Raw genomic sequence first — 8,840 nt, 5'->3', positions numbered from 1 at the left:
TCCTGTCAACATCCAGACACCTCGCTCCACCTCAGCCTTTGACCCCTTGTCTCAGGACCCTTCTTCCCCCCTCCCGCAGTGCCCCTCAGTGGGGGCGATGCCAGTCTTGCTAAATTCCGATGCCTCCTTCAGCTCCAAGCAGGAGCTCCTGGACCTCCAAGATGGCCCCCTGTCGGGCCTCGGCCCCTCCCCGGACACCCCCAGCCCCGTGGACTCTCAGCCGGGCAGTCCCGTGGCTCTGGCTCCCGGAGCCCGGCGGCGGGGAGCGACGGCGGCCCCGACCGACCGCACGTCTTCACCGGGGCCTCCACACCCCGAGGGCAACTGTACGGGGTGGAGATGAGCCCCCGGAGCCCCCCGGGGGGGAGCCCCCTGGGGCCCATGTTCCCGCCGGGGGGCGGCGACGCGGACGGGGAGCTGTGCGGCTGGGGCGCCGTGACCCCGAGAGCCATCCAGGCCTTCAACACCCCTCGCTGGGTGCTGTTCTTCCTCTGCGTGGCCTCCTTCCTCCAGGGCATGATCGTCAACGGCTTCATCAACACCGTGGTGACGTCCATCGAGCGGCGCTTCGACCTGCGCAGCTACCAGGCCGGCCTCATCGCCAGCTCCTACGACATCGCCGCCTGCGTGTGCCTGGCGTTCGTCAGCTACTTCGGCGGCACGGGCCACAAGCCCCGCTGGCTGGGCTGGGGGGTGCTGATCATGGCGCTGGGCTCGCTGGTGTTCGCCCTGCCCCACTTCACCACGCCCCCCTACCAGGTCAGCATGCCCGAGCGGACGGGGATGTGCTCCTCCTCCGCTAATAACCGTACCAGCCCGTGCCAGGACACGGAGGGGGGGGGCGGGGGGCTGTCCAGCTACCGCTTTGTTTTCATGCTGGGCCAGTTGCTGCACGGCGTGGGCGCCACGCCTCTCTACACCCTCGGGGTCACGTACCTGGACGAGAACGTGAAGTCCACCCAGGCACCGGTTTATATCGGTGAGTCGCCGTTTAATCTCTTTATTTTACATTTCTTCCAGTTGTAGCTATTCAAGGGGAACTATCTTATAAATGGCCTTTTTCAGTGTTTAGCATTGTTTCCTAGCTATGTGGACTTATATTAATAGGATCTATGTCTGCTTTGTTTGTCCGAGGCAAGCGACAGTTGTGATTGGAGGATCAAGAAAAGAGGGCAGGGTTTGAGATAGGTCCATTGTGTAAAAGTGCCCAAATAGTGAAAGAAATAGTCAAATAGTTCCCCTTTAAACAAATACTACTTTTTAAATGTTTCGTCTGACTCTTGCTCCAGGACAGGACGTTCAGTTACTGATGCAGGATAGACAGGATGAGGAGGGACTTTCCCAAACGGCTAGCATCGCAGTTGACAAATACGTTTATTTTTTTTGTTTTCTTTGATGGTCTGCTTTAGAGTCTGGTGGTGTACTATCTCAGACACATTTCTCAGAAACTGATCTAACATCAGATTTTTAGCTGATGACTTACAACTTCAAAGGCCGTTTCCTCCTTTGCACTCACATATATATACGTCACTGCATGGCCTCTGATACGTTATGGGACTATTATATAAGTGGGTCAGGTCGACAGTTTCCGTTTGATGAATGGCAGTTGAAACTTTCTACAACATTCTAAAGCCAGCGCAGTGGTATGTTCATGGTGATTTAACCGTGAGTGTATCATGAATATATACTCACGGCTTAGAACGCTCTCGACAGGTCAGACCTACCTGTTGTATAATGTTGGTTGCTTTCCTGTCTCCAAATCAGTTCCAGTTAGCTAACATTAGCAAGCGGACAGTTTTGACGTTGTATTGACAGTCAAACCTTAGCACTTTGAGATTTGGTTCCAAATGTAAAGTGCACTACAAATTAAATGTATTATTATTATTATTTTTATTATTATTATTATTATTATTATTATTATTATTATTATTATTATTATTATTATTATTATTATTATTATTATTATTATTATTATTATTATTATTATTATTATTATTATTATTATTATTATTATTATTATTATTATTATTATTATAAATAAACTAACTATTTTACCCAAGGATATATCCATGAAATTCAGATTTCGGACGGAGCAGATAGCTAACGTTAGCTCTGTTGTTAAGCCATTTATCTATCTATAAGATAACAAGTGATGACTTCTGTTTAACTCAAATGTTGAAGCATACTGAAGGATATTTTTTCGCTTTGCTTACCTTCGACTCATACAGCCTTGTTGTTGATGTTGTCTGACTCCAACTTGTCCACAAGCCTTAAATCCACTAAAAAGCTGTGTCGCGGCTTGAACTTTCCATAAACGTGTCCATATAAATCCATTTAGTTTGATCCAAGTCCAACACTGTCTGAATGTACAGTATCTTGTGATTATTATCAATTTCCGACGACGGCGACAAGTTACAACAACCATAGACATATGACAACAACTAGTAGCTGAGCGAAGCGTATGGGATTTCCCTGGTGGGCGTGTCACGCTCAGCCAATAGAGTGAATAGAAGAGACAATTCGACAATGACTCTACTTCAGGCGCTAGAGAAATGCGCCCATAGGCATCATATTTGATTACATTTAGTTCATTTATTTATTTTTCAATTGGTTGGAGTTGCGCACTGATGCTGGCGCTGATTTCTAGCGCCCGAGAAGAGAGAGGGGCCGCCTGTACGTTAATGCCAAGCAAGCAGTGCAAAAATGCTTCCGCATTCGTCACCGCACGCTAGTGCGGTAAAGCGCCCTTCTTTTCAGACAAATGCTACCGTGCGTGCACCGGCGGCGGCGTGCTCGCTCAGGTGCGTGCGTGCGCCGGCGTGCTCGCGCGAGGTGCCCGCGCATGCGACACGAGCGGAGCTCAATATATATAAGTCACCGCCCCTTATTCAGTATCTAGCAAATAGCTCAATTGGCAAGGACACATGGCTGTGGATCCTATGGCTTGTTTGCTGGCGAGTTCGAATCCCATCGAAAATATTTTTTAACGTGATTTTTTTTTAACGTGTATTCTTTCGCCGATTAAGGTTAGGCATTGTTTCGGAGTTGGTTAAGGTTAGAACGGTTAAGTTTAGGCGCTGTTAAGGAGCTGGTTAAGGTTAGAGTTTGTCAAAGAGAATGGCAATATAATTTCTAAGGTTAAGGTTAAGGTTAGGCATTGTTTCGGAGTTGGTTAAGGTTAGAACGGTTAAGTTTAGGCGTTGTTAAGGAGCTGGTTAAGGTTAGAGTTTGTCAAAGAGAATGGCAATAGACAGCCTATTTCCGCGCGACCTGGGCGCTGGGCGGCGGAAAATGAAAGGCGCATTACTGCATGCCACTACGGTAAATTTTTGCACTGCTTGCTTGGCATAAAGCTACACGCAGAGGGGCCAGGGGGGATGAATAGGATGCACAAACAATGATTTATATTTGATATATTACACGTTATTGTGCATTTTAAACACAAGCATACTTAAAATGAGTAATTATTATTTATTTAAAAAAAGTTTATTATATTTTTAGGGGTCGAAATCTAAAATCCAAAACGACTATTTCATCTTTCTTCTTCTCTCTACACCAGGGGGGGGGGGGGCGCCACCCAGGGGTGTAAAAAGTACCCAGAAATTATACTTAAGTGAAAGTATGGGTACTGTCTCAAAATCTGACTCAAGTAAAAGTCAGAGTATCTGGCTAAAAACACACTTGAGTAAAAGTCAAAAAGTCCTACTTTTAAATGTACTTAAGTACTAAAAAGTAAAAAAAAATTTTTTTTTTTTTAAAGGATTCCATCATCGGCCAAGTTTTCATTTTAACTATACATTGCACCAGGTGAGTTAGTTGAAGAGGTGAGCCAATTAATGAAATCATCAGCTGGTGTTTAGGCAAGGCTGGAATGAAACCAAACATACACTCTGCCCACAATGGAATGTGTTCTGCGATAGACCATGCTGAAATGAAAGAACAGAGGACACTTTTTTTTGCATTAAAGTTATTTAATGCACTTCTCCATTGAAGGTAAACTAACATGGACAGCATTCACATCACAACATGAATAATATCACAATATTAAAGACAGAATACTGTAGTATCCTGAATAATATGACAATATTAAAAACAGAATGGTGTATCCTGAATAATATCACAATATTAACCACAGCATACTGGATTATCCTGAATAATATCACAATATCAAAGGCAGAATACTGGAGTACCCTGAATAATATCACAATATTAAAGACAGAATACTGGAGTACCCTGAATAATATCACAATATTAATTTAAAGGCAGAATACTGGAGTATGTAACGTTCAGGGTTCTTGTCTTAGGAACCCCACTGTCATTCTGGAGTTATTTCACCTGGTGGTTGGTATCTGCACTCACTGTTGGTCACGCCCTATTCCCTTTTTTTTTAACACATTTTTTTTATTTTCCCTTTTTTTAACATGAAACAAGACAAACTATACAGTAACAGTAATAATCAACGATAAATCACAGGACAATAACAGAAATAATAATAACAATAATGACAGTCCAGTAATTAAATCAAAATGAAAGTAGATTAAAAGACATACAAATAATAAATACAATACATGGGCTCTTGCTCGCTCCCCCCCCCCCCCCCCCCCCTCTCAGGACCCCTACTTGGACTATACGCCCTATTCCTGATGTGTCACTCTTTGTTCTGTCACCACTGGTTGCTGTGACGAGCTGTCAATTACATGTCACTAATTGACGCATTGGAATGTTTGGGGTTTTGACTATTTATTCACTTGTTGTTTCTCTCTGCCCCTGTCGAGGCTTCAGACCGTGTATCGTGTGGAAGGGGCTGGAGATATTGCTGACCTTCTCGCTCTTGAATATTATCCTGTATCTACCTTGCTCTCAAGTTGACGCTCGGTGTCTTTCCCTGGATTCTCTGTGCTCTGTGTTCTTACATTAAAAGGCACCGCAAAGAAAGAGCAATCATAATATCACAATATTAACCACAGCATACTGGATTATCCTGAATAATATCACAATATTAAAGACAGAATACTGGAGTACCCTGAATAATATCACAATATTAACCACAGAATACTGGAGTATACCCTGAATAATATCACAATATTAAAGACAGAATACTGGAGTATACCCTGAATAATATCACAATATTAACCACAGCATAATGCAGATTTTGTACTCCAAGTGAATGTTGTTTAAGGCACTGGCCAAAACATTGAAAGTATGGGAGCCCTTCAGTCTTCTGCAGCAGAACGCCTTTCAAAGCTTTCAGTGTCGATCCAGTGAGCGGTTACCCCAATGAAACTTCTTCGTCGGGCTGTCCAGCAATCTGTTGTTGTCGTGATCCATTCAACTTCACTCATAGCAGCAGTGATTTTCTCTTTCATGGTTTGAGCAGCTTTGCTGATCTTCGAGCGGACAGTGGGCCTCGTAATGACGTTAGTGCTTGGTCGCAAACCATTTATCAGGTTTTTGAATGATGGCAACTCAACAACACTATACGGTTGGAGTCCTTGAACTCTGTATTTTTTATAGGGCCATGGAGGCTCGTCTTGTCCATCCACGCCATCGCCGACCGTTTCGTCCTCTTCATCACTCATTGTGGCCATCTTCTATGAGGCATAAAAGAAAATATTGTTTGGTTCCTGTTGGTTGTCAGTTAAGGCCATGGGTAGGTAGGGAATTTATTTTATTTTATTTTTTATTTAATTTTTTTCCCACTGCGACTATGGATAGGGAATTTCTTTATTTAATTAAAATGTTCACAACAACATGGATGCATGTACTCTGCCAGCATGTTTAATATCCATAATACTAAAGGTTTGACTAAGATTTTTATGAAACTTTATTGTAAAAAAAAAGAGAAAAAATAATTGTATTTTTTTAATCTTTATTTTTTATTTTTAAACTCATAAAATAAATTGGATCACACCTAAATCGGCAGGGTCGGTCGGCAACCGGAACCAAACCATTATTTTTGTTAGGCCCTATGACAAATAAGACTGTTCAATTACTTTATCTAAATCCAATCAATATTCCTAATGCCGTTTCAATGTAAGGTTATAAAAATAAACATATAAACATTCATATAATAATACAATAACCTAAATATACAGCTAAGCCCCATTGTATTCTGAAATGTAGACTTTAACAGTGTAGGCAACTAAGCCAATAGAAATAAGGTATAACTCATGAGTGCTTTGGCTCCTATAAGAGTCCTTGAGCTTTTAGTTTGTTTTAGTATTACGCAACATTTAATAATGTCATTTATCAGCTATCTGTGATAGGAGTGACTCCCTGCAAGAAGAATCACATATTAGTTGTTTCTCATGAGTGGGATTCATCCAAAAACTGAGATAAGAGTGTTCTTCATTACTGGAAGAGATTCACTCGGAGGCGCTTTAACAATGGATCACTAGAAGGCTTGCCAGGGGCAAGGTCATCTCTTTAGACTGAGGAATTTAATACCAATACTTCAGTTGCTTGAAGGTATGTGAACCCCCCCCTTGTCACTGACTCTATTCTTCTGATAGCAGGTGTTTAATCAAAGATCCCCGCTTTCTAGTCTTGCACAAGGACCAATCAGCATGGGTATGGGCGGGTTCATTTTCCATTGATGGGGATTTGATTGGCTGTTTACCTGCGGTCGCAGGATTAATAACGTTAGTTTGACCAGATAAACAATTCAAAAATACTCATTAAAATGGTTGGACCTGCAAGATTTGTACTTTGTACTTTGTAGGTCTGCATTTTAAATGTAAGGAGTAAAACGTATGTTTTTTTTCTCTGAAATGTAATGGAGTAAAAGTACAAAGTATACAAACCTAATAATACTTGAGTAAAGTACAAATGCCCCAAAACAGTACTTAAGTATTGTAACTAAGTACAATTACTCAAGTACTTTACACCCCTGGCGCCACCCTAGCACCCTCTATGGACCAGCCGCCACTGGTTTGACACGATCGACCATGATATCCTAATAAATCATCTAGAAAAGTTAGTTGGCCTTTCTGACTATGTAAACTGGTTCAGAACATATATCAAAGGGAGAAAATATTACGTCTGGCTTGGAGATCATTCTTCTGAGAAACATGACACCTACTTCGGAGTTCCACAGGGGAGCTGCCTTGGTCCATTATTATTCTCACTATACATGCTGCCACTCGGAGACATCATTAGAAAACACAATGTATGTTTCCATAGTTACGCAGATGACACACAATTGTACATCTCCGCTGAACCAAATGATCACACAGCTATTAACTCCATTTCCGCCTGTCTCTTAGCAATAAACAAATGGATGACGAACAACTTCCTCAAATTAAATGAGGACAAAACTGAAATCCTACTAGTCGGTCCTATAACAAAAAGATAAATGTTACAGAGCAATATGGGGCAACTTACTCCTTGGATCAAACCCGAAGTTACAAGTCTTGGTGTTATAATAGACTCAGACCTAAGCTTTAAATCACACATCAACAAGGTGACAAAAACATAGTTTTTCCACCTTAGAAACATAGCTAAGGTACGGCCATTTATAAATCAAAAAGACGCTGAAAAACTGATCCATGCCTTTATCTCAAGCCGACTTGACTACTGTAATGCACTCCTCACCGGCCTCCCAAAAAAACCCACAGAACGACTCCAACTCATTCAAAGCTCGGCAGCTAGGCTACTAACTAGAACCAAGAGGAGAGACCACGTCAGTCCAGTATTAGCTAACCTACACTGGCTTCCGGTAACATTTATAATTGATTTCAAGGTCCTCCTCCTTATATACAAAGCACTAAATTGAACAGGACCAAGCTACATTGAAAATTATCTAGTCAACTATGTGCCTCCTAGAACATTGCGATATTCTACTACTGGTCTATTGAAGGTTCCAAACCACAGTCTAAGGAAAATCGGGGATGCAGCCTTTGCAAACTATGTACCAAAGTTATGGAACATACTACCTATAAGCTAAATCTCTTAATATTTTCAAAAATAAGCTAAAAACTTACCTCTTCACCATAGCCTTCTAATACACTCCGCTGTTGATTGTACTGTAGCACTATTTTACTCTGTCAGGTATTAAACTGTGTGGGTATCAAACAAAAGACTTGTCAGGCTTTAAAACTGTGTAGGACCCAGGCCCAGAACTGCACCCTGAGAGAGGGAACTGTGCCCTTGGAGGGAGGTTTGCCCTGGGTGGGAGGTTGGAAGGGTCAAAGTGGGTATCAAACAGGAGGCAAGACTGTCAAGTTTTAAACTGTGGATACCAAACAGAGAAGGTAAAGACGACTTTGAACTGTAATCCAGAACTATTTTATTGCACTGTAAAAAAAATGGTTTTATCCATTCTATTCTACTATTTTATTGCACTGCACTATTGCACTATTTTATCTTTCTCTTTTTATTATTGTCTATTTAAAACTGAAGAAAAACTCAGATTTTATGTTTTATGTTATGTCTTTTTTCTGTTGTGAAGCACTTTGAGCTGCAGTTTCTGTATGAAAGGTGCTATACAAATAAAGTGTATTATTATTATTATTATTATTATATTGCATATTCAAAAATGTTTAACTTTTAACGTTTTCTGTAAATGTTTAAGTTCCCCTGCTGGGAAACACGCACGCCTGTGACACGTCCATTGTTGTGTTGAGGAGTGGAAAGAGGAAGAAGGTGAATACAACCGTTATGTTGATGATCAGATATCAATTCTCCCGTGATTTTGGTGCCGCAGCGGTGGGATTGTTTCCTGCATTAGTGTGAGAAGAAAAGGGAATACGGTTAGAGATGATTTGACAGCTAGCTAGTTGCTAATGCTAACAGTAACGTACTGTAGCAGTTCGTTTCAAAGTATAGTTAAGGTATAGTTA

General features: G+C 41.6%; 1 pseudogene across 1 annotated transcript; it reads left to right on the top strand.

Annotated features, from left to right (window-relative positions):
• Nucleotides 1–97: 97 nt before the first annotated feature.
• LOC311248137 (solute carrier organic anion transporter family member 4A1-like) lies at nt 98–979 on the top strand (annotated as a pseudogene). Its single transcript has one exon. The product of its transcript is annotated as a solute carrier organic anion transporter family member 4A1-like (transcript).
• Nucleotides 980–8,840: the final 7,861 nt, after the last annotated feature.

This window comes from Notolepis coatsorum (genome assembly GCF_963971535.1).
Source record: "Notolepis coatsorum genome assembly, contig: SCAFFOLD_4441, whole genome shotgun sequence".
In the NCBI taxonomy this organism is placed as follows: Eukaryota; Metazoa; Chordata; class Actinopteri; order Aulopiformes; family Paralepididae; genus Notolepis; species Notolepis coatsorum.
The sequence above is the reverse complement of the archived record's forward strand: the minus strand, read 5'-3'. Positions and strand labels throughout refer to the sequence as shown.